The sequence below is a fragment of the Scyliorhinus torazame genome, unplaced genomic scaffold (assembly GCF_047496885.1).
Source record: "Scyliorhinus torazame isolate Kashiwa2021f unplaced genomic scaffold, sScyTor2.1 scaffold_785, whole genome shotgun sequence".
NCBI lineage: Eukaryota > Metazoa > Chordata > Chondrichthyes > Carcharhiniformes > Scyliorhinidae > Scyliorhinus > Scyliorhinus torazame.
This window is the reverse complement of record NW_027308512.1, coordinates 22,621-47,000: the sequence shown is the minus strand read 5'-3', so window position 1 is coordinate 47,000 and position 24,380 is coordinate 22,621.

Below are 24,380 nucleotides of genomic sequence, written 5' to 3'. Positions count from 1 at the left end.
AGTTACCGACTGGAATCTAATCGAGGGGTTCGGGGTGGTTTATATATAGAATAACAGATACCCGGGAGTGAGTTACAGACTGGAATCTAATCGAGGGGTTCGGGGTGGTTTATATATAGAATAACAGATACCCGGGAGTGAGTTACAGACTGGAATCTAATCGAGGGGTTCGGGGTGGTTTATATATAGAATAACAGATACCCGGGAGTGAGTTACAGACTGGAATCTAATCGAGGGGTTCAGGGTGGTTTATATATAGAATAACAGATACCCGGGAGTGAGTTACAGACTGGAATCTAATCGAGGGGTTCGGGGTGGTTTATATATAGAATAACAGATACCCGGGAGTGAGTTACAGACTGGAATCTAATCGAGGGGTTCGGGGTGGTTTATATAGAGAATAACAGATACCCGGGAGTGAGTTACAGACTGGAATCTAATCGAGGGGTTCGGGGTGGTTTATATACAGAATAACAGATACCCGGGAGTGAGTTACAGACTGGAATCTAATCGAGAGGTTCGGGATGGTTTATATATAGAATAACAGATACCCGGGAGTGAGTTACAGACTGGAATCTAATCGAGGGGTTCGGGATGGTTTATATATAGAATAACAGATACCCGGGAGTGAGTTACAGACTGGAATCTAATCGAGGGGTTCGGGGTGGTTTATATATAGAATAACAGATACCCGGGAGTGAGTTACAGACTGGAATCTAATCGAGAGGTTCGGGATGGTTTATATACAGAATCACAGATACCCGGGAGTGAGTTACAGACTGGAATCTAATCGAGGGTTCGGGGAGTTTATATATAGAATAACAGATACCCGGGAGTGAGTTACAGACTGGAATCTAATCGAGGGGTTCGGGGGGGTTTATATATAGAATAACAGATACCCGGGAGTGAGTTACAGACTGGAATCTAATCGAGGGGTTCGGGGTGGTTTATATATAGAATAACAGATACCCGGGAGTGAGTTACAGACTGGAATCTAATCGAGGGGTTCAGGGTGGTTTATATATAGAATAACAGATACCCGGGAGTGAGTTACAGACTGGAATCTAATCGAGGGGTTCAGGATGGTTTATATACAGAATAACAGATACCCGGGAGTGAGTTACAGACTGGAATCTAATCGAGGGGTTCGGGGTGGTTTATATATAGAATAACAGATACCCGGGAGTGAGTTACAGACTGGAATCTAATCGAGAGGTTCGGGATGGTTTATAGAAAGAGTAACAGATACCCGGGAGTGAGTTACAGATTGGAATCTAATCGAGGGGTTCGGGGTGGTTTATATATAGAATAACAGATACCCGGGAGTGAGTTACAGACTGGAATCTAATCGAGGGGTTCGGGGTGGTTTATTTATAGAATAACAGATACCCGGGAGTGAGTTACAGACTGGAATCTAATCGAGGGGTTCGGGGTGGTTTATATATAGAATAACAGATACCCGGGAGTGAGTTACAGACTGGAATCTAATCGAGGGGTTCGGGGTGGTTTATATATAGAATAACAGATACGCGGGAGTGAGTTACAGACTGGAATCTAATCGAGGGGTTCGGGGTGGTTTATATATAGAATAACAGATACCCGGGAGTGAGTTACAGACTGGAATCTAATCGAGGGTTCGGGGTGGTTTATATATAGAATAACAGATACCCGGGAGTGAGTTACAGACTGGAATCTAATCGAGGGGTTCGGGGTGGTTTATCTATAGAATAACAGACACCCGGGAGTGAGTTACAGACTGGAATCTAATCGAGGGGTTCGGGGTGGTTTATATATAGAATAACAGATACCCGGGAGTGAGTTACAGACTGGAATCTAATCGAGGGGTTCGGGGTGTATAGAATAACAGATGACTGGGCGTGTGGATTACTGAACCGGTTGTGGAGAAGGTTGACAGTGTGGATAAGTTCCCTTGTTAATAATCTCACCCTGTTTGTGCGAATTTCTAACTCCTCCAGAATTGTGGACATCTCTGAAGTATGTTTGGGGCAAAGAGCCTGTTATAGTTGCAGCGATCGGAATTGGGTCAATGGGTAAGTACAGAACGAGAGAGACAGAGCGAGGAAGGGAGAGCGTGTCAGAGAGAGAGGGAGTGTGTGAGAGAGAGACAGTGTGTGAGAGAGAGAGGGAGGGAGGGTGTGAGAGAGACAGTGTGTGAGAGAGAGACAGTGTGAGAGAGAGAGACAGTGTGTGAGAGATAGACAGTGTGTGAGAGAGAGAGAGGGAGCGTGTGAGAGAGACAGAGAGAGGGAGGAAGAGCGTGTCAGAGAGAGAGGGAGGGTGTGAGAGAGACAGTGTGTGAGAGAGACAGAGAGAGGGAGGGTGTGAGAGAGAGACAGAGAGAGTCAGTGTGTGAGAGAGAGAGGCAGCGTGTCAGAGAGACAGTGAGAGGAAGGGAGAGCGTGTCAGAGAGAGAGAGATAGAGAGAGTGTGTGAGAGAGAGGGTGAGCGTGTGTGCGAGAGGGAGCGTGTGTGCGAGAGGGAGCGTGTGTGCGAGAGGGAGCGTGTGTGCGAGAGGGAGCGTGTGTGCGAGAGGGAGCGTGTGTGCGAGAGGGAGCGTGTGTGCGAGAGGGAGCGTGTGTGCGAGAGGGAGCGTGTGTGCGAGAGGGAGCGTGTGTGCGAGAGGGAGCGTGTGTGCGAGAGGGAGCGTGTGTGCGAGAGGGAGCGTGTGTGCGAGAGGGAGCGTGTGTGCGAGAGGGAGCGTGTGTGCGAGAGGGAGCGTGTGTGCGAGAGGGAGCGTGTGTGCGAGAGGGAGCGTGTGTGCGAGAGGGAGCGTGTGTGCGAGAGGGAGCGTGTGTGCGAGAGGGAGCGTGTGTGCGAGAGGGAGCGTGTGTGCGAGAGGGAGCGTGTGTGCGAGAGGGAGCGTGTGTGCGAGAGGGAGCGTGTGTGCGAGAGGGAGCGTGTGTGCGAGAGGGAGCGTGTGTGCGAGAGGGAGCGTGTGTGCGAGAGGGAGCGTGTGTGCGAGAGGGAGCGTGTGTGCGAGAGGGAGCGTGTGTGCGAGAGGGAGCGTGTGTGCGAGAGGGAGCGTGTGTGCGAGAGGGAGCGTGTGTGCGAGAGGGAGCGTGTGTGCGAGAGGGAGCGTGTGTGCGAGAGGGAGCGTGTGTGCGAGAGGGAGCGTGTGTGCGAGAGGGAGCGTGTGTGCGAGAGGGAGCGTGTGTGCGAGAGGGAGCGTGTGTGCGAGAGGGAGCGTGTGTGCGAGAGGGAGCGTGTGTGCGAGAGGGAGCGTGTGTGCGAGAGGGAGCGTGTGTGCGAGAGGGAGCGTGTGTGCGAGAGGGAGCGTGTGTGCGAGAGGGAGCGTGTGTGCGAGAGGGAGCGTGTGTGCGAGAGGGAGCGTGTGTGCGAGAGGGAGCGTGTGTGCGAGAGGGAGCGTGTGTGCGAGAGGGAGCGTGTGTGCGAGAGGGAGCGTGTGTGCGAGAGGGAGCGTGTGTGCGAGAGGGAGCGTGTGTGCGAGAGGGAGCGTGTGTGCGAGAGGGAGCGTGTGTGCGAGAGGGAGCGTGTGTGCGAGAGGGAGCGTGTGTGCGAGAGGGAGCGTGTGTGCGAGAGGGAGCGTGTGTGCGAGAGGGAGCGTGTGTGCGAGAGGGAGCGTGTGTGCGAGAGGGAGCGTGTGTGCGAGAGGGAGCGTGTGTGCGAGAGGGAGCGTGTGTGCGAGAGGGAGCGTGTGTGCGAGAGGGAGCGTGTGTGCGAGAGGGAGCGTGTGTGCGAGAGGGAGCGTGTGTGCGAGAGGGAGCGTGTGTGCGAGAGGGAGCGTGTGTGCGAGAGGGAGCGTGTGTGCGAGAGGGAGCGTGTGTGCGAGAGGGAGCGTGTGTGCGAGAGGGAGCGTGTGTGCGAGAGGGAGCGTGTGTGCGAGAGGGATCGTGTGTGCGAGAGGGATCGTGTGTGCGAGAGGGATCGTGTGTGCGAGAGGGAGCGTGTGTGCGAGAGGGAGCGTGTGTGCGAGAGGGAGCGTGTGTGCGAGAGGGAGCGTGTGTGCGAGAGGGAGCGTGTGTGCGAGAGGGAGCGTGTGTGCTAGAGGGAGCGTGTGTGCTAGAGGGAGCGTGTGTGCGAGAGGGAGCGTGTGTGCGAGAGGGAGCGTGTGTGCGAGAGGGAGCGTGTGTGCGAGAGGGAGCGTGTGTGCGAGAGGGAGCGTGTGTGCGAGAGGGAGCGTGTGTGCGAGAGGGAGCGTGTGTGCGAGAGGGAGCGTGTGTGCGAGAGGGAGCGTGTGTGCGAGAGGGAGCGTGTGTGCGAGAGGGAGCGTGTGTGCGAGAGGGAGCGTGTGTGCGAGAGGGAGCGTGTGTGCGAGAGGGAGCGTGCGTGCGAGAGGAGCGTGTGAGAGAGAGGAGCGTTGTGAGAGAGAGGAGCGTTTGTGAGAGAGGGGACGTGTGTGAGAGAGGGAGCGTGTGTGCGAGAGGAGCGTGTCAGAGAGAGGAGCGTTGTGAGAGAGAGGGGGCGTGTGAGAGAGAGGGGGCGTGTGAGAGAGAGGGGGCGTGTGAGAGAGAGGGGGCGTGTGAGAGTGAGGGGGCGTGTGAGAGTGAGGGGGCGTGTGAGAGTGAGGGGGCGTGTGAGAGTGAGGGGACGTGTGTGAGAGAGGGAGCGTGTGTGAGAGGGAGCGTGTGTGAGAGAGAGGGAGCGTGTGTGAGAGTGAGGGGGCGTGTGTGAGAGAGGGAGCGTGTGTGAGAGTGAGGGGGCGTGTGTGAGAGTGAGGGGGCGTGTGTGAGAGAGAGGGGGCGTGTGAGAGAGAGAGGGGGCGTGTGTGAGAGAGGGGGCGTGTGAGAGAGGGGGCGTGTGAGAGAGAGGGGGCATGTGTGAGAGAGATGGGGCGTGTGAGAGAGAGGGGGCGTGTGAGAGTGAGGGGGCGTGTGAGAGTGAGGGGGCGTGTGTGTGAGAGAGGGAGCGTGTGTGAGAGAGAGGGGGCTTGTGAGAGTGAGGGGGCGTGTGAGAGAGAGAGGGGGCGTGTGTGTGAGAGAGGGAGCGTGTGTGAGAGAGGGAGCGTGTGAGAGAGATGGGGCGTGTGAGAGAGATGGGGCGTGTGAGAGAGAGGGGGCGTGTGAGAGTGAGGGGGCGTGTGAGAGTGAGGGGGCGTGTGTGTGAGAGAGGGAGCGTGTGTGAGAGAGGGAGCGTGTGAGAGAGAGGGGGCGTGTGAGAGAGAGGGGGCGTGTGTGTGAGAGAGGGAGCGTGTGTGAGAGAGAGGGGGCGTGTGTGTGTGAGAGGGGGCGTGTGAGAGTGAGGGGGCGTGTGTGTGAGAGAGGGAGCGTGTGTGAGAGAGAGGGGGCGTGTGAGAATGAGGGGGCGTGTGTGTGAGAGAGGGAGCGTGTGTGAGAGAGAGGGGGCGTGTGTGTGTGAGAGGGGGCGTGTGAGAGTGAGGGGGCGTGTGTGTGAGAGAGGGAGCGTGTGTGAGAGTGAGGGGGCGTGTGTGAGAGAGGGGGCGTGTGAGAGTGAGGGGGCGTGTGAGAGTGAGGGGGCGTGTGAGAGTGAGGGGGCGTGTGTGTGAGAGAGGGAGCGTGTGTGAGAGAGAGGGGGCGTGTGTGAGAGAGAGGGGGCGTGTGTGAGAGAGAGGGGGCGTGTGAGAGTGAGGGGGCGTGTGAGAGTGAGGGGGCGTGTGAGAGTGAGGGGGCGTGTGAGAGTGAGGGGGCGTGTGAGAGTGAGGGGGCGTGTGAGAGTGAGGGGGCGTGTGAGAGAGAGGGGGCGTGTGAGAGAGAGGGGGCGTGTGAGAGAGAGGGGGCGTGTGAGAGAGAGGGGGCGTGTGAGAGAGAGGGGGCGTGTGAGAGAGAGGGGGCGTGTGAGAGAGAGGGGGCGTGTGAGAGAGAGGGGGCGTGTGAGAGAGAGGGGGCGTGTGAGAGAGAGGGGGCGTGTGAGAGAGAGGGGGCGTGTGAGAGAGAGGGGGCGTGTGAGAGAGAGGGGGCGTGTGAGAGAGAGGGGGCGTGTGAGAGAGAGGGGGCGTGTGAGAGAGAGGGGGCGTGTGAGAGAGAGGGGGCGTGTGAGAGAGAGGGGGCGTGTGAGAGAGAGGGGGCGTGTGAGAGAGAGGGGGCGTGTGAGAGAGAGGGGGCGTGTGAGAGAGAGGGGGCGTGTGAGAGAGGGGGCGTGTGAGAGAGAGAGGGGGCGTGTGAGAGAGAGAGGGATAGTGTGAGAGGGAGAGGGATAGTGTGAGAGAGAGAGCTTGCCTGTCAGAGGGAGCGAGGAAGAGAGTGTGTGAGAGAGAGGGAGCGAGCGTGTGAGGGGGAGCGAGCGAGCGTCACAGAACGATGGAGCGTGACAGAGTCGAGCGCGACAGGGAGAGTGGGAGAGCGAAAGAGAGTGAGACGGGCGTGAGAGAGGGTGAGAGATCGGGGGGCAGAGGGAACAGAGAAAAAGAGCACGGCAGAGGAAGCAGAGAGAGAGCGCACGGGAGAGGGAGCAGAGAGAGAGAGCGCAGTGGAGAGGGAGCAGAGAGAGAGAGCGCACGGCAGAGGGAGCAGAGAGAGCGCACGGGAGAGGGAGCAGAGAGAGAGCGCGCACGGGAGAGGGAGCAGAGAGAGAGAGCGCGCGGGAGAGGGAGCAGAGAGAGAGAGCGCGCGGGAGAGGGAGCAGAGAGAGAGAGAGCACGGGAGAGGGAGCAGAGAGAGAGAGCACGGGAGAGGGAGCAGAGAGAGAGCGCACGGGAGAGGGAGCAGAGAGAGAGCGCACGGGAGAGGGAGCAGAGAGAGAGCGCACGGGAGAGGGAGCAGAGAGAGAGAGCGCACGGGAGAGGGAGCAGAGAGAGAGCACGGGAGAGGGAGCAGAGAGAGAGCACGGGAGAGGGAGCAAAGAGAGAGCACGGGAGAGGGAGCAGAGAGAGAGAGAGCACGGGAGAGGGAGCAGAGAGAGAGCACGGGAGAGGGAGCAGAGAGAGAGCACGGGAGAGGGAGCAGAGAGAGAGCGCGCACGGGAGAGGGAGCAGAGAGAGAGAGAGCGCACGGGAGAGGGAGCAGAGAGAGAGAGCACGGGAGAGGGAGCAGAGAGAGAGAGCACGGGAGAGGGAGCAGAGAAAGAGCGCGCACGGGAGAGGGAGCAGAGAGAGAGAGCACGGGAGAGGGAGCAGAGAGAGAGAGAGCGCACGGGAGAGGGAGCAGAGAGAGAGAGAGAGCACGGGAGAGGGAGCAGAGAGAGAGAGAGCGCAGTGGAGAGGGAGCAGAGAGAGAGCACGGGAGAGGGAGCAGAGAGAGAGCGCACGGGAGAGGGAGCAGAGAGAGAGAGCACGGGAGAGGGAGCAGAGAGAGAGAGAGCGCGGGAGAGGGAGCAGAGAGAGAGAGCGCACGGGAGAGGGAGCAGAGAGAGAGAGCACGGGAGAGGGAGCAGAGAGAGAGCACGGGAGAGGGAGCAGAGAGAGAGAGCGCACGGGAGAGGTAGCAGAGAGAGAGAGCACGGGAGAGGGAGCAGAGAGAGAGAGCACGGGAGAGGGAGCAGAGAGAGAGAGCACGGGAGAGGGAGCAGAGAGAGAGCGCACGGGAGAGGGAGCAGAGAGAGAGAGCACGGGAGAGGGAGCAGAGAGAGAGAGAGCACGGGAGAGGGAGCAGAGAGAGAGCGCACGGGAGAGGGAGCAGAGAGAGAGCGCACGGGAGAGGGAGCAGAGAGAGAGAGAGCGCAGTGGAGAGGGAGCAGAGAGAGAGAGCGCACGGGAGAGGGAGCAGAGAGAGAGAGCACGGGAGAGGGAGCAGAGCGAGAGAGAGCGCAGTGGAGAGGGAGCAGAGAGAGAGAGCACGGGAGAGGGAGCAGGGAGAGAGAGCACGGGAGAGGTAGCAGAGAGAGCGCACGGGAGAGGGAGCAGAGAGAGAGAGAGCACGGGAGAGGGAGCAGAGAGAGAGAGCGCACGGGATAGGGAGCAGAGAGAGAGCACAGTGGAGAGGGAGCAGAGAGAGAGCGCGCGGGAGAGGGAGCAGAGAGAGAGAGCACGGGAGAGGGAGCAGAGAGAGAGCGCACGGGAGAGGGAGCAGAGAGAGATCACGGGAGAGGGAGCAGAGAGAGCGCACGGGAGAGGGAGCAGAGAGAGAGAGCACGGGAGAGGGAGCAGAGAGAGAGCACGGGAGAGGGAGCAGAGAGAGAGCGCACGGGAGAGGGAGCAGAGAGAGAGCACGGGAGAGGGAGCAGAGAGAGAGAGAGCACGGGAGAGGGAGCAGAGAGAGAGAGCGCAGTGGAGAGGGAGCAGAGAGAGAGAGAGCACGGGAGAGGGAGCAGAGAGAGAGCGCACGGGAGAGGGAGCAGAGAGAGAGAGAGCACGGGAGAGGGAGTAGAGAGAGAGAGCACGGGAGAGGGAGCAGAGAGAGAGAGCACGGGAGAGGGAGCAGAGAGAGAGAGAGCGCACGGGAGAGGGAGCAGAGAGAGAGAGAGAGAACACGGGAGAGGGAGCAGAGAGAGAGAGAGCACGGGAGAGGGAGCAGAGAGAGAGCACGGGAGAGGGAGCAGAGAGAGAGCGCACGGGAGAGGGAGCAGAGAGAGAGAGCACGGGAGAGGGAGCAGAGAGAGAGAGAGCGCGGGAGAGGGAGCAGAGAGAGAGAGCGCACGGGAGAGGGAGCAGAGAGAGAGAGCACGGGAGAGGGAGCAGAGAGAGAGCACGGGAGAGGGAGCAGAGAGAGAGAGCGCACGGGAGAGGTAGCAGAGAGAGAGAGCACGGGAGAGGGAGCAGAGAGAGAGAGCACGGGAGAGGGAGCAGAGAGAGAGAGCACGGGAGAGGGAGCAGAGAGAGAGCGCACGGGAGAGGGAGCAGAGAGAGAGAGCACGGGAGAGGGAGCAGAGAGAGAGAGAGCACGGGAGAGGGAGCAGAGAGAGAGCGCACGGGAGAGGGAGCAGAGAGAGAGCGCACGGGAGAGGGAGCAGAGAGAGAGAGAGCGCAGTGGAGAGGGAGCAGAGAGAGAGAGCGCACGGGAGAGGGAGCAGAGAGAGAGAGCACGGGAGAGGGAGCAGAGCGAGAGAGAGCGCAGTGGAGAGGGAGCAGAGAGAGAGAGCACGGGAGAGGGAGCAGGGAGAGAGAGCACGGGAGAGGTAGCAGAGAGAGCGCACGGGAGAGGGAGCAGAGAGAGAGAGAGCACGGGAGAGGGAGCAGAGAGAGAGAGCGCACGGGATAGGGAGCAGAGAGAGAGCACAGTGGAGAGGGAGCAGAGAGAGAGCACGCGGGAGAGGGAGCAGAGAGAGAGAGAGCACGGGAGAGGGAGCAGAGAGAGAGCGCACGGGAGAGGGAGCAGAGAGAGATCACGGGAGAGGGAGCAGAGAGAGCGCACGGGAGAGGGAGCAGAGAGAGAGAGCACGGGAGAGGGAGCAGAGAGAGAGCACGGGAGAGGGAGCAGAGAGAGAGCGCACGGGAGAGGGAGCAGAGAGAGAGCACGGGAGAGGGAGCAGAGAGAGAGAGAGCACGGGAGAGGGAGCAGAGAGAGAGAGCGCAGTGGAGAGGGAGCAGAGAGAGAGAGAGCACGGGAGAGGGAGCAGAGAGAGAGCGCACGGGAGAGGGAGCAGAGAGAGAGAGAGCACGGGAGAGGGAGTAGAGAGAGAGAGCACGGGAGAGGGAGCAGAGAGAGAGAGCACGGGAGAGGGAGCAGAGAGAGAGCACGGGAGAGGGAGCAGAGAGAGAGAGAGCACGGGAGAGGGAGCAGAGAGAGAGAGCGCACGGGAGAGGGAGCAGAGAGAGAGCGCAGTGGAGAGGGAGCAGAGAGAGAGAGCACGGGAGAGGGAGCAGAGAGAGAGAGAGAGCACGGGAGAGGGAGCAGAGAGAGAGCGCAGTGGAGAGGGAGCAGAGAGAGAGAGCACGGGAGAGGGAGCAGAGAGAGAGAGAGAGCACGGGAGAGGGAGTAGAGAGAGCGCGGTGGAGAGGGAGCAGAGAGAGAGCGCGGTGTTTGACGATAACTTTGCTTTCTGCCCCCAGCCTTACTCCTGGCCGGATTTAGCCCCATGGCCGGGGTCCAAGCCAAAATGAACCAGGCCGTTCCGTATAATTACCCAGGTACGGACTGTGTCATAGGTTACCCCCTCACCGTGACCCTCGGATATACCCCACACCCCCTCACCGTGACCCTCGGATATACCCCCCACCCCCTCACCGTGACCCTCGGATATACCCCACACCCCTCACCGTGACCCTCGGATATACCCCACACCCCCTCACCGTGACCCTCGGATATACCCCACACCCCTCACCGTGACCCTCGGATATACCCCACACCCCTCACCGTGACCCTCGGATATACCCCACACCCCTCACCGTGACCCTCGGATATACCCCCCACCCCCTCACCGTGACCCTCGGATATACCCCACACCCCCTCACCGTGACCCTCGGATATACCCCCCACCCCCTCACCGTGACCCTCGGATATACCCCACACCCCCTCACCGTGACCCTTGGATATACCCCCCACCCCCTCACCGTGACCCTCGGATATACCCCACACCCCTCACCGTGACCCTCGAATATACCCCACACCCCCTCACCGTGACCCTCGGATATACCCCACACCCCTCACCGTGACCCTCGGGTATACCCCACACCCCCTCACCGTGACCCTCGGGTATACCCCACACCCCTCACCGTGACCCTCGGATATACCCCACACCCCTCACCGTGACCCTCGGATATACCCCACACCCCCTCACCGTGACCCTCGGATATACCCCACACCCCTCACCGTGACCCTCGGATATACCCCACACCCCTCACTGTAACACTGATATACCCCACACCCCTCACTGTAACACTGATATACCCCACACCCCTCACTGTAACACTGATATACCCCACACCCCTCACTGTAACACTGATATACCCCACACCCCTCACTGTAACACTGATATACCCCACACCCCTCACTGTAACACTGATATACCCCACACCCCTCACTGTAACACTCTGATATACCCCACACCCCTCACTGTAACACTGATATACCCCACACCCCTCACAGTAACAGACTGATATATCCCACACCCCTCACTGTAACACTGATATACCCCACACCCCTCACTGTAACACTGATATATCCCACACCCCTCACTGTAACACTGATATACCCCACACCCCTCACTGTAACACTGATATACCCCACACCCCTCACTGTAACACTGATATATCCCACACCCCTCACTGTAACACTGATATACCCCACACCCCTCACTGTAACACTCTGATATACCCCACACCCCTCACTGTAATACTGATATACCCCACACCCCTCACTGTAACACTGATATACCCCACACCCCTCACTGTAACACTGATATATCCCACACCCCTCACTGTAACACTGATATACCCCACACCCCTCACTGTAACACTGATATAACCCACACCCCTCACTGTAACACTGATATACCCCACATCCCTCACTGTAACACTCTGATATATCCCACACCCCTCACTGTAACACTGATATATCCCACACCCCTCACTGTAACACTGATATATCCCACACCCCTCACTGTAACACTGATATATCCCACACCCCTCACTGTAACACTGATATGCCCCACACCCCTCACTGTAACACTGATATACCCCACACCCCTCACTGTAACACTGATATATCCCACACCCCTCACTGTAACACTGATATACCCCACACCCCTCACTGTAACACTGATATATCCCACACCCCTCACTGTAACACTGATATATCCCACACCCCTCACTGTAACACTGATATATCCCCACACCCCTCACTGTAACACTGATATACCCCACACCCCTCACTGTAACACTGATATACCCCACACCCCTCACTGTAACACTCTGATATACCCACACCCCTCACTGTAACACTGATATACCCCACACCCCTCACTGTAACACTGATATACCCCACACCCCTCACTGTAACACTGATATACCCCTCACCCCTCACTGTGACACTGATATACCCCACACCCCTCACTGTAACACTGATATACCCCACACCCCTCATTGTAACACTGATATACCCCACACCCCTCACTGTAACACTGATATACCCCACACCCCTCACTGTAACACTGATATACCCCACACCCCTCACTGTAACACTGATATACCCCTCACCCCTCACTGTAACACTGATATACCCCACACCCCTCACTGTAACACTGATATACCCCTCACCCCTCACTGTGACACTGATATACTCCACACCCCTCATTGTAACACTGATATACCCCACACCCCTCACTGTAACACTGATATACCCCACACCCCTCACTGTAACACTGATATATCCCACACCCCTCACTGTAACACTGATATATCCCACACCCCTCACTGTAACACTGATATATCCCCACACCCCTCACTGTAACACTGATATACCCCACACCCCTCACTGTAACACTGATATACCCCACACCCCTCACTGTAACACTGATATACCCCACACCCCTCACTGTAACACTGATATATCCCACACCCCTCACTGTAACACTGATATACCCCACACCCCTCACTGTAACTCTGATATACCCCACACCCCTCACTGTAACACTCTGATATACCCACACCCCTCACTGTAACACTGATATACCCCACACCCCTCACTGTAACACTGATATACCTCACACCCCTCACTGTAACACTGATATACCCACACCCCTCACTGTAACACTGATATACCCCACACCCCTCACTGTAACACTCTGATATACCCCACACCCCTCACTGTAACACTGATATACCCCACACCCCTCACTGTAACACTGATATACCCCACACCCCTCACTGTAACACTGATATAACCCACACCCCTCACTGTAACACTGATATACCCCACGCCCCTCACTGTAACACTGATATACCCCACGCCCCTCTGTAACACTGATATACCCCACACCCCTCACTGTAACACTGATATACCCCACACCCCTCACTGTAACACTGATATATCCCACACCCCTCACTGTAACACTGATATACCCCACACCCCTCACTGTAACACTGATATATCCCACACCCCTCACTGTAACACTGATATATCCCACACCCCTCACTGTAACACTGATATACCCCACACCCCTCACTGTAACACTGATATACCCCACACCCCTCAGTGTAACACTGATATATCCCACACCCCTCACTGTAACACTCTGATATATCCCACACCCCTCACTGTAACACTCTGATATATCCCACACCCCTCACTGTAACACTCATATATCCCACAACCCTCACTGTAACACTGATATATCCCACACCCCTCACTGTAACACTCTGATATACCCACACCCCTCACTGTAACACTCTGATATACCCCACACCCCTCACTGTAACACTGATATACCCCACACCCCTCACTGTAACACTCTGATATACCCCACACCCCTCACTGTAACACTGATATACCCCACACCCCTCACTGTAATACTGATATACCCCACACCCCTCACTGTAACACTGATATACCCCACACCCCACATTGTAACACTGATATACCCCACACCCCTCACTGTAACACTGATATACCCCACACCCCTCACTGTAACACTGATATACCCCACACCCCTCACTGTAACACTGATATATCCCACACCCCTCACTGTAACACTGATATACCCCACACCCCTCACTGTAACACTGATATATCCCACACCCCTCACTGTAACACTGATATACCCCACACCCCTCACTGTAACACTGATATACCCCACACCCCTCACTGTAACACTGATATACCCCACACCCCTCACTGTAACACTGATATACCCCACACCCCTCACTGTAACACTGATATACCCCACACCCCTCACTGTAACACTCTGATATACCCCACACCCCTCACTGTAACACTGATATACCCCACACCCCTCACTGTAACAATGATATATCCCACACCCCTCACTGTAACACTCTGATATACCCCACACCCCTCACTGTAACACTGATATATCCCACACCCCTCACTGTAACACTCTGATATACCCCACACCCCTCACTGTAACACTGATATACCCCACACCCCACATTGTAACACTGATATACCCCACACCCCTCACTGTAACACTGATATACCCCACACCCCTCACTGTAACACTGATATACCCCACACCCCTCACTGTAACACTGATATATCCCACACCCCTCACTGTAACACTGATATATCCCACACCCCTCACTGCAACACTGATATATCCCACACCCCTCACTGCAACACTGATATACCCCACACCCCTCACTGTAACACTGATATACCCCACACCCCTCACTGTAACACTGATATACCCCACACCCCTCACTGTAACACTGATATACCCCACACACCTCACTGTAACACTGATATACCCCACACCCCTCACTGTAACACTGATATACCCCACACCCCTCACTGTAACACTGATATACCCCACACCCCTCACTGTAACACTGATATATCCCACACCCCTCACTGTAACACTGATATACCCCACACCCCTCACTGTAACACTGATATATCCCACACCCCTCACTGTAACACTGATATATCCCACACTCCTCACTGTAACACTGATATACCCCACACCCCTCACTGTAACACTGATATACCCCACACCCCTCACTGTGACACTCTGATATACCCCACACCCCTCACTGTAACACTGATATATCCCACACCCCTCACTGTAACACTGATATATCCCACACCCCTCACTGTAACACTCTGATATACCCCACACCCCTCACTGTAACACTCTGATATACCCACACCCCTCACTGTAACACTGATATACCCCACACCCCTCACTGTAACACTGATATATCCCACACCCCTCACTGTAACACTGATATACCCCACACCCCTCACTGTAACACTGATATATCCCACACCCCTCACTGTAACACTCTGATATACCCCACACTCCTCACTGTAACACTGATATATCCCACACCCCTCACTGTTACACTGATATATCCCACACCCCTCACTGTAACACTGATATACCCCACACCCCTTACTGTAACACTGATATATCCCACACCCCTCACTGTAACACTGATATATCCCACACCCCTCACTGTAACTCTGATATACCCCACACCCCTCACTGTAACACTGATATACCCCACACCCCTCACTGTAACACTGATATACCCCACACCCCTCACTGTAACACTGATATACCCCACACCCCTCACTGTAACACTGATATACCCCACACCCCTCACTGTAACACTGATATACCCCACACCCCTCACTGTAACACTGATATACCTCACACCCCTCACTGTAACACTGATATACCCCACACCCCTCACTGTAACACTGATATACCCCACACCCCTCACTGTAACACTCTGATATATCCCACACCCCTCACTGTAACACTGATATACCCCACACCCCTCACTGTAACACTGATATACCCCACACCCCTCACTGTAACACTGATATACCCTACACCCCTCACTGTAACACTGATATACCCCACACCCCTCACTGTAACACTGATATACCCCACACCCCTCACTGTAACACTGATATATCCCACACCCCTCACTGTAACACTGATATATCCCACACCCCTCACTGTAACACTGATATACCCCCACCCCTCACTGTAACACTCTGATATACCCCACACCCCTCACTGTAACACTGATATACCCCACACCCCTCACTGTAACACTGATATACCCCACACACCTCACTGTAACACTGATATATCCCACAGTCCTCACTGTAACACTGATATATCCCACACCCCTCACTGTTACACTGATATATCCCACACCCCTCACTGTAACACTGATATACCCCACACCCCTCACTGTAACACTGAAATACCCCACACCCCTCACTGTAACACTGACATACCCCACACCCCTCACTGTAACACTGATATACCCCACACCCCTCACTGTAACACTGATATACCCCACACCCCTCACTGTAACACTGATATACCCCACACCCCTCACTGTAACACTGATATACCCCACACCCCTCACTGTAACACTGATATATCCCACACCCCTCACTGTAACACTGATATATCCCACACTCCTCACTGTAACACTGATATACCCCACACCCCTCACTGTAACACTGATATATCCCACACCCCTCACTGTAACACTCTGATATACCCCACACCCCTCACTGTAACACTGATATATCCCACACTCCTCACTGTAACACTGATATACCCCACACCCATCACTGTAACACTGATATACCCCAGACCCCTCACTGTAACACTGATATATCCCACACCCCTCACTGTAACACTGATATACCCCACACCCCTCACTGTAACACTGATATATCCCACACCCCTCACTGTAACACTGATATACCCCAGACCCCTCACTCTAACACTCTGACATGCCCCACACCCCTCACTGTAACACTGATATATCCCACACCCCTCACTGTAACACTGATATACCCCAGACCCCTCACTCTAACACTCTGACATACCCCACACCCCTCACTGTAACACTGATATACCCCACACCCCTCACTGTAACACACTGATATACCCCACACCCCTCACTGTAACACTGATATACCCCACACCCCTCACTGTAACACTGATATACCCCACACCCCTCACTGTAACACTGATATACCCCACAGCCCTCACTGTAACACTGATATACCCCACACCCCTCACTGTAACACTGATATATCCCACACCCTTCACTGTAACACTGATATACCTCACACCCCTCACTGTAACACTCTGATATACCCCACACCCCTCACTGTAACACTAATATACCCCACACCCCTCACTGTAACACTGATATATCCCACACCCCTCACTGTAACACTGATATACCCCACACCCCTCACTGTAACACTGATATATCCCACACCCCTAACTGTAACACTGATATATCCCACACTCCTCACTGTAACACTGATATACCCCACACCCCTCACTGTAACACTCTGATATACCGCACACCCCTCACTGTAACACTCTGATATACCCCACACCCCTCACTGTAACACTGATATACCCCACACCCCTCACTGTAACACTGATATATCCCACACCCCTCACTGTAACACTGATATATCCCACACTCCTCACTGTAACACTGATATACCCCACACCCCTCACTGTAACACTCTGATATACCGCACACCCCTCACTGTAACACTCTGATATATCCCACACCCCTCACTGTAACACTGATATACCCCACACCCCTCACTGTAACACTGATATACCCCACACCCCTCACTGTAACACTGATATACCCCACACCCCTCACGGTAACACTCTGATATACCCCACACCCCTCACTGTAACACTGATATACCCCACACCCCTCACTGTAACACTGATATATCCCACACCCCTCACTGTAACACTCTGATATACCCCACACCCCTCACTGTAACACTGATATATCCCACACCCCTCACTGTAACACTGATATACCCCACACCCCTCACTGTAACACTGATATATCCCACACCCCTCACTGCAACACTGATATATCCCACACCCCTCACTGTAACACTGATATATCCCACACTCCTCACTGTAACACTGATATACCCCACACCCCTCACTGTAACACTCTGATATACCGCACACCCCTCACTGTAACACTCTGATATACCCCACACCCCTCACTGTAACACTGATATACTCCACACCCCTCACTGTAACACTGATATATCCCACACCCCTCACTGTAACACTCAGATATACCCCACACCCCTCACTGTAACACAGATATACCCCACACCCCTCACTGTAACACTGATATACCCCACACCCCTCACTGTAACACTCTGATATACCCCACACCCCTCACTGTAACACTGATAAACCCCACACCCCTCACTGTAACACTCTGATATACACCACACCCCTCACTGTAACACTGATAAACCCCACACCCCTCACTGTAACACTCTGATATATCCCACACCCCTCACTGTAACACTGATATACCCCACACCCCTCACTGTAACACTGATATACCCACACCCCTCACTGTAACACTGATATACCCCACACCCCTCACTGTAACACTGATATACCCCACACCCCTCACTGTAACACTGATATACCCCACACCCCTCACTGTAACACTGATATATCCCACACCCCTCACTGTAACCATCTGATATACCCCACACCCCTCACTGTAACACTCTGATATACCCACACCCCTCACTGTAACACTGATATACCCCACACCCTCACTGTAACACTGATGTATCCCACACCCCTCACTGTAACACTGATATACCCCACACCCCTCACTGTAACACTGATATACCCCACACCCCTCACTGTAACACTGATATACCCCACACCACTCACTGTAACACTGATATACCCTTCACTGTAACACTCTGATATACCCCACACCCCTCACTGTAACACTGATATATCCCACACCCCTCACTGTAACACTGATATATCCCACACCCCTCACTGTAACACTGATATACCCCACACCCCTCACTGTAACACTCTGATATATCCCACACCCCTCACTGTAACACTGATATATCCCACACCCCTCACTGTAACACTGATATATCCCACACCCCTCACTGTAACACTGATATACCCCACACCCCTCACTGTAATACTGATATATCCCACACCCCTCACTGTAACACTGATATATCCCACACCCCTCACTGTAACACTGATATATCCCACACCCCTCACTGTAACACTGATATATCCCACACCCCTCACTGTAACACTGATATATCCCACACCCCTCACTGTAACACTGATATATCCCACACCCTCACTGTAACACTGATATACCCCACACCCCTCACTGTAACACTGATATATCCCACACCCCTCACTGTAACACTGATATATCCCACACCCCTCACTGTAACACTGATATACCCCACACCCCTCACTGTAACACCCTGATATACCCCACACCCCTCACTGTAACACTGATATATCCCACACCCCTCACTGTAACACTGATATATCCCACACCCCTCACTGTAACACTGATATATCCCACACCCTCACTGTAACACTGATATACCCCACACCCCTCACTGTAACACTGATATATCCCACACCCCTCACTGTAACACTGATATATCCCACACCCCTCTCTGTAACACTGATATACCCCACACCCCTCGCTGTAACACTCTGATATACCCCACAACCCTCACTGTAACACTGATATATCCCACACCCCTCACTGTAACACTCTGATATACCCCACACCCCTCACTGTAACACTATGATATACCCCACACCCCTCACTGTAACACTGATATACCCCACACCCCTCACTGTAACACTGATATATCCCACACCCCTCACTGTAACACTCTGATATACCCCACACCCCTCACTGTAACACAGATATACCCCACACCCCTCACTGTAACACTGATATACCCCACACCCCTCACTGTAACACTCTGATATACGCCACACCCCTCACTGTAACACTGATATATCCCACACCCCTCACTGTAACACTGATATATCCCACACCCCTCACTGTAACACTGATATACCCCCCACCCCTCACTGTAACACTGATATACTCCACACCCCTCACTGTAACACTCTGATATATCCCACACCCCTCACTGTAACACTGATATATCCCACACCCCTCACTGTAACACTGATATACTCCACACCCCTCACTGTAACACTCTGATATATCCCACACCCCTCACTGTAACACTATGATATACCCCACACCCCTCACTGTAACACTGATATATCCCACACCCCTCACTGTAACACTCTGATATACCCCACACCCCTCACTGTAACACTGATAAACCCCACACCCCTCACTGTAACACTGATATACCCCACACCCCTCACTGTAACACTGATATACCCCACACCCCTCACTGTAACACTGATATATCCCACACCCCTCACTGTAACACTCTGATATATCCCACACCCCTCACTGTAACACTGATAAACCCCACACCCCTCACTGTAACACTGATATACCCCACACCCCTCACTGTAACACTGATATATCCCACACCCCTCACTGTAACACTGATAAACCCCACACCCCTCACTGTAACACTGATATACCCCACACCCCTCACTGTAACACTGATATACCCCACACCCCTCACTGTAACACTGATATACCCACACCCCTCACTGTAACACTGATATACCCCACACCCCTCACTGTAACACTGATATACCCACACCCCTCACTGTAACACTGATATATCCCACACCCCTCACTGTAACCATCTGATATACCCCACACCCCTCACTGTAACACTCTGATATACCCACACCCCTCACTGTAACACTGATATACCCCACACCCTCACTGTAACACTGATGTATCCCACACCCCTCACTGTAACACTGATATACCCCACACCCCTCACTGTAACACTGATATACCCCACACCCCTCACTGTAACACTGATATACCCCACACCCCTCACTGTAACACTGATATACCCCACACCCCTCACTGTAACACTCTGATATACCCCACACCCCTCACTGTAACACTGATATATCCCACACCCCTCACTGTAACACTGATATATCCCACACCCCTCACTGTAACACTGATATACCCCACACCCCTCACTGTAACACTCTGATATATCCCACACCCCTCACTGTAACACTGATATACCCCACACTCCTCACTGTAACACTGATATACCCCACACCCCTCACTGTAACACTGATATATCCCACACCCCTCACTGTAACACTCTGATATAGCCCACACCCCTCACTGTAACACTGATATACCCCACACCCCTCACTGTAACACTGATATATCCCACACCCCTCACTGTAACACTGATATACCCCACACCCCTCACTGTAACACTGATATACCCACACCCCTCACTGTAACACTGATATATCCCACACCCCTCACTGTAACACTGATATACCCCACACCCCTCACTGTAACACTGATATACCCCACACCCCTCACTGTAACACTGATATACCCCACACCCCTCACTGTAACACTGATATATCCCACACCCCTCACTGTAACACTGATATATCCCACACCCCTCACTGTAACACTGATATAACCCACACCCCTCACTGTAACACTGATATATCCCACACCCCTCACTGTAACACTGATATATCCCACACCCCTCACTGTAACACAGATATACCCCACACCCTTCACTGTAACACTGATATAACCCACACCCCTCACTGTAACACTGATATATCCCATACCCCTCACTGTAACACTGATATATCCCATACCCCTCACTGTAACACTGATATACCCCACACCCCTCACTGTAACACTGATATATCCCACACCCCTCACTGTAATACTCTGATATAGCCCACACCCCTCACTGTAACACTGATATACCCCACACCCCTCACTGTAACACTGATATATCCCACACCCCTCACTGTAACACTGATATACCCCACACCCCTCACTGTAACACTGATATACCCACACCCCTCACTGTAACACTGATATATCCCACACCCCTCACTGTAACACTGATATACCCCACACCCCTCACTGTAACACTGATATACCCCACACCCCTCACTGTAACACTGATATACCCCACACCCCTCACTGTAACACTGATATACCCCTCACTGTAACACTGATATACCCCACACCCCTCACTGTAACACTGATATACCCCACACCCCTCACTGTAACACTGATATACCCCACACCCCTCACTGTAACACTGATATACCCCACACCCCTCACTGTAACACTGATATACCCCACACCCCTCACTGTAACACTGATATACCCCACACCCCTCACTGTAACACTGATATATCCCACACCCCTCACTGTGACACTGATATACCCCACACCCCTCACTGTAACACTGATATACCCCTCACCCCTCACTGTAACACTGATATATCCCACACCCCTCACTGTAACACTGATATACCCCACACCCCTCACTGTAACACTCTGATATACCCCACACCCCTCACTGTAACACTGATATACCCCACACCCCTCACTGTAACACTGATATACCCCACACCCCTCACTGTAACACTGATATACCCCACACCCCTCACTGTAACTCTGATATATCCCACACCCCTCACTGTAACACTGATATACCCCACACCCCTCACTGTAACACTGATATACCCCACACCCCTCACTGTAACTCTGATATATCCCCACACCCCTCACTGTAACACTGATATACCCCACACCCCTCACTGTAACTCTGATATATCCCACACCCCTCACTGTAACACTGATATACCCCACACCCCTCACTGTAACACTGATATACCCCATACCCCTCACTGTAACACTGATATACCCCACACCCCTCACTGTAACACTGATATACCCCACACCCCTCACTGTAACACTGATATACCCCACACCCCTCACTGTAACACTGATATACCCCACACCCCTCACTGTAACACTGATATACCCCACACCCCTCACGGTAACACTGATATATCCCACACCCCTCACTGTAACACTGATATACCCCACACCCCTCACTGTAACACTGATATATCCCACACCCCTCACTGTAACACTGATATACCCCACACCCCTCACTGTAACACTGATATACCCCATACCCCTCACTGTAACACTGATATACCCCACACCCCTCACTGTAACACTGATATATCCCACACCCCTCACTGTAACACTGATATACCCCACACCCCTCACTGTAACACTGATATACCCCACACCCCTCACTGTAACACTGATATACCCCACACCCCTCACTGTAACACTCTGATATACCCCACACCCCTCACTGTAACACTGATAAACCCCACACCCCTCACTGTAACACTCTGATATACACCACACCCCTCACTGGAACACTGATAAACCCCACACCCCACACTGTAACACTCTGATATATCCCACACCCCTCACTGTAACACTGATATACCCCACACCCCTCACTGTAACACTAATATACCCACACCCCTCACTGTAACACTGATATACCCCACACCCCTCACTGTAACACTGATATACCCGCACCCCTCACTGTAACACTGATATACCCCACACCCCTCACTGTAACACTGATATATCCCACACCCCTCACTGTAACCATCTGATATACCCCACACCCCTCACTGTAACACTCTGATATACCCACACCCCTCACTGTAACACTGATATACCCCACACCCTCACTGTAACACTGATGTATCCCACACCCCTCACTGTAACACTCTGATATATCCCACACCCCTCACTGTAACACTGATATACCCCTCACTGTAACACTGATATACCCCACACCCCTCACTGTAACACTGATATACCCCACACCCCTCACTGTAACACTGATACACCCCACACCCCTCACTGTAACACTGATATACCCCACACCCCTCACTGTAACACAGATATACCCCACACCCCTCACTGTAACACTGATATAACCCACACCCCTCACTGTAACACTGATATATCCCACACCCCTCACTGTAACACTGATATATCCCACACCCCTCACTGTAACACAGATATACCCCACACCCTTCACTGTAACACTGATATACCCCACACCCCTCACTGTAACACTGATATATCCCATACCCCTCACTGTAACACTGATATATCCCATACCCCTCACTGTAACACTGATATACCCCACACCCCTCACTGTAACACTGATATATCCCACACCCCTCACTGTAACACTCTGATATAGCCCACACCCCTCACTGTAACACTGATATACCCACACCCCTCACTGTAACACTGATATATCCCACACCCCTCACTGTAACACAGATATACCCCACACCCTTCACTGTAACACTGATATACCCCACACCCCTCACTGTAACACTGATATATCCCATACCCCTCACTGTAACACTGATATACCCCACACCCCTCACTGTAACACTGATATATCCCACACCCCTCACTGTAACACTCTGATATAGCCCACACCCCTCACTGTAACACTGATATACCCCACACCCCTCACTGTAACACTGATATATCCCACACCCCTCACTGTAACACTGATATACCCCACACCCCTCACTGTAACACTGATATACCCACACCCCTCACTGTAACACTGATATACCCCACACCCCTCACTGTAACACTGATATACCCCTCACTGTAACACTGATATACCCCACACCCCTCACTGTAACACTGATATACCCCACACCCCTCACTGTAACACTGATATACCCCACACCCCTCACTGTAACACTGATATACCCCACACCCCTCACTGTAACACTGATATACCCCACACCCCTCACTGTAACACTGATATACCCCACACCCCTCACTGTAACACTGATATATCCCACACCCCTCACTGTGACACTGATATACCCCACACCCCTCACTGTAACACTGATATACCCCTCACCCCTCACTGTAACACTGATATATCCCACACCCCTCACTGTAACACTGATATACCCCACACCCCTCACTGTAACACTCTGATATACCC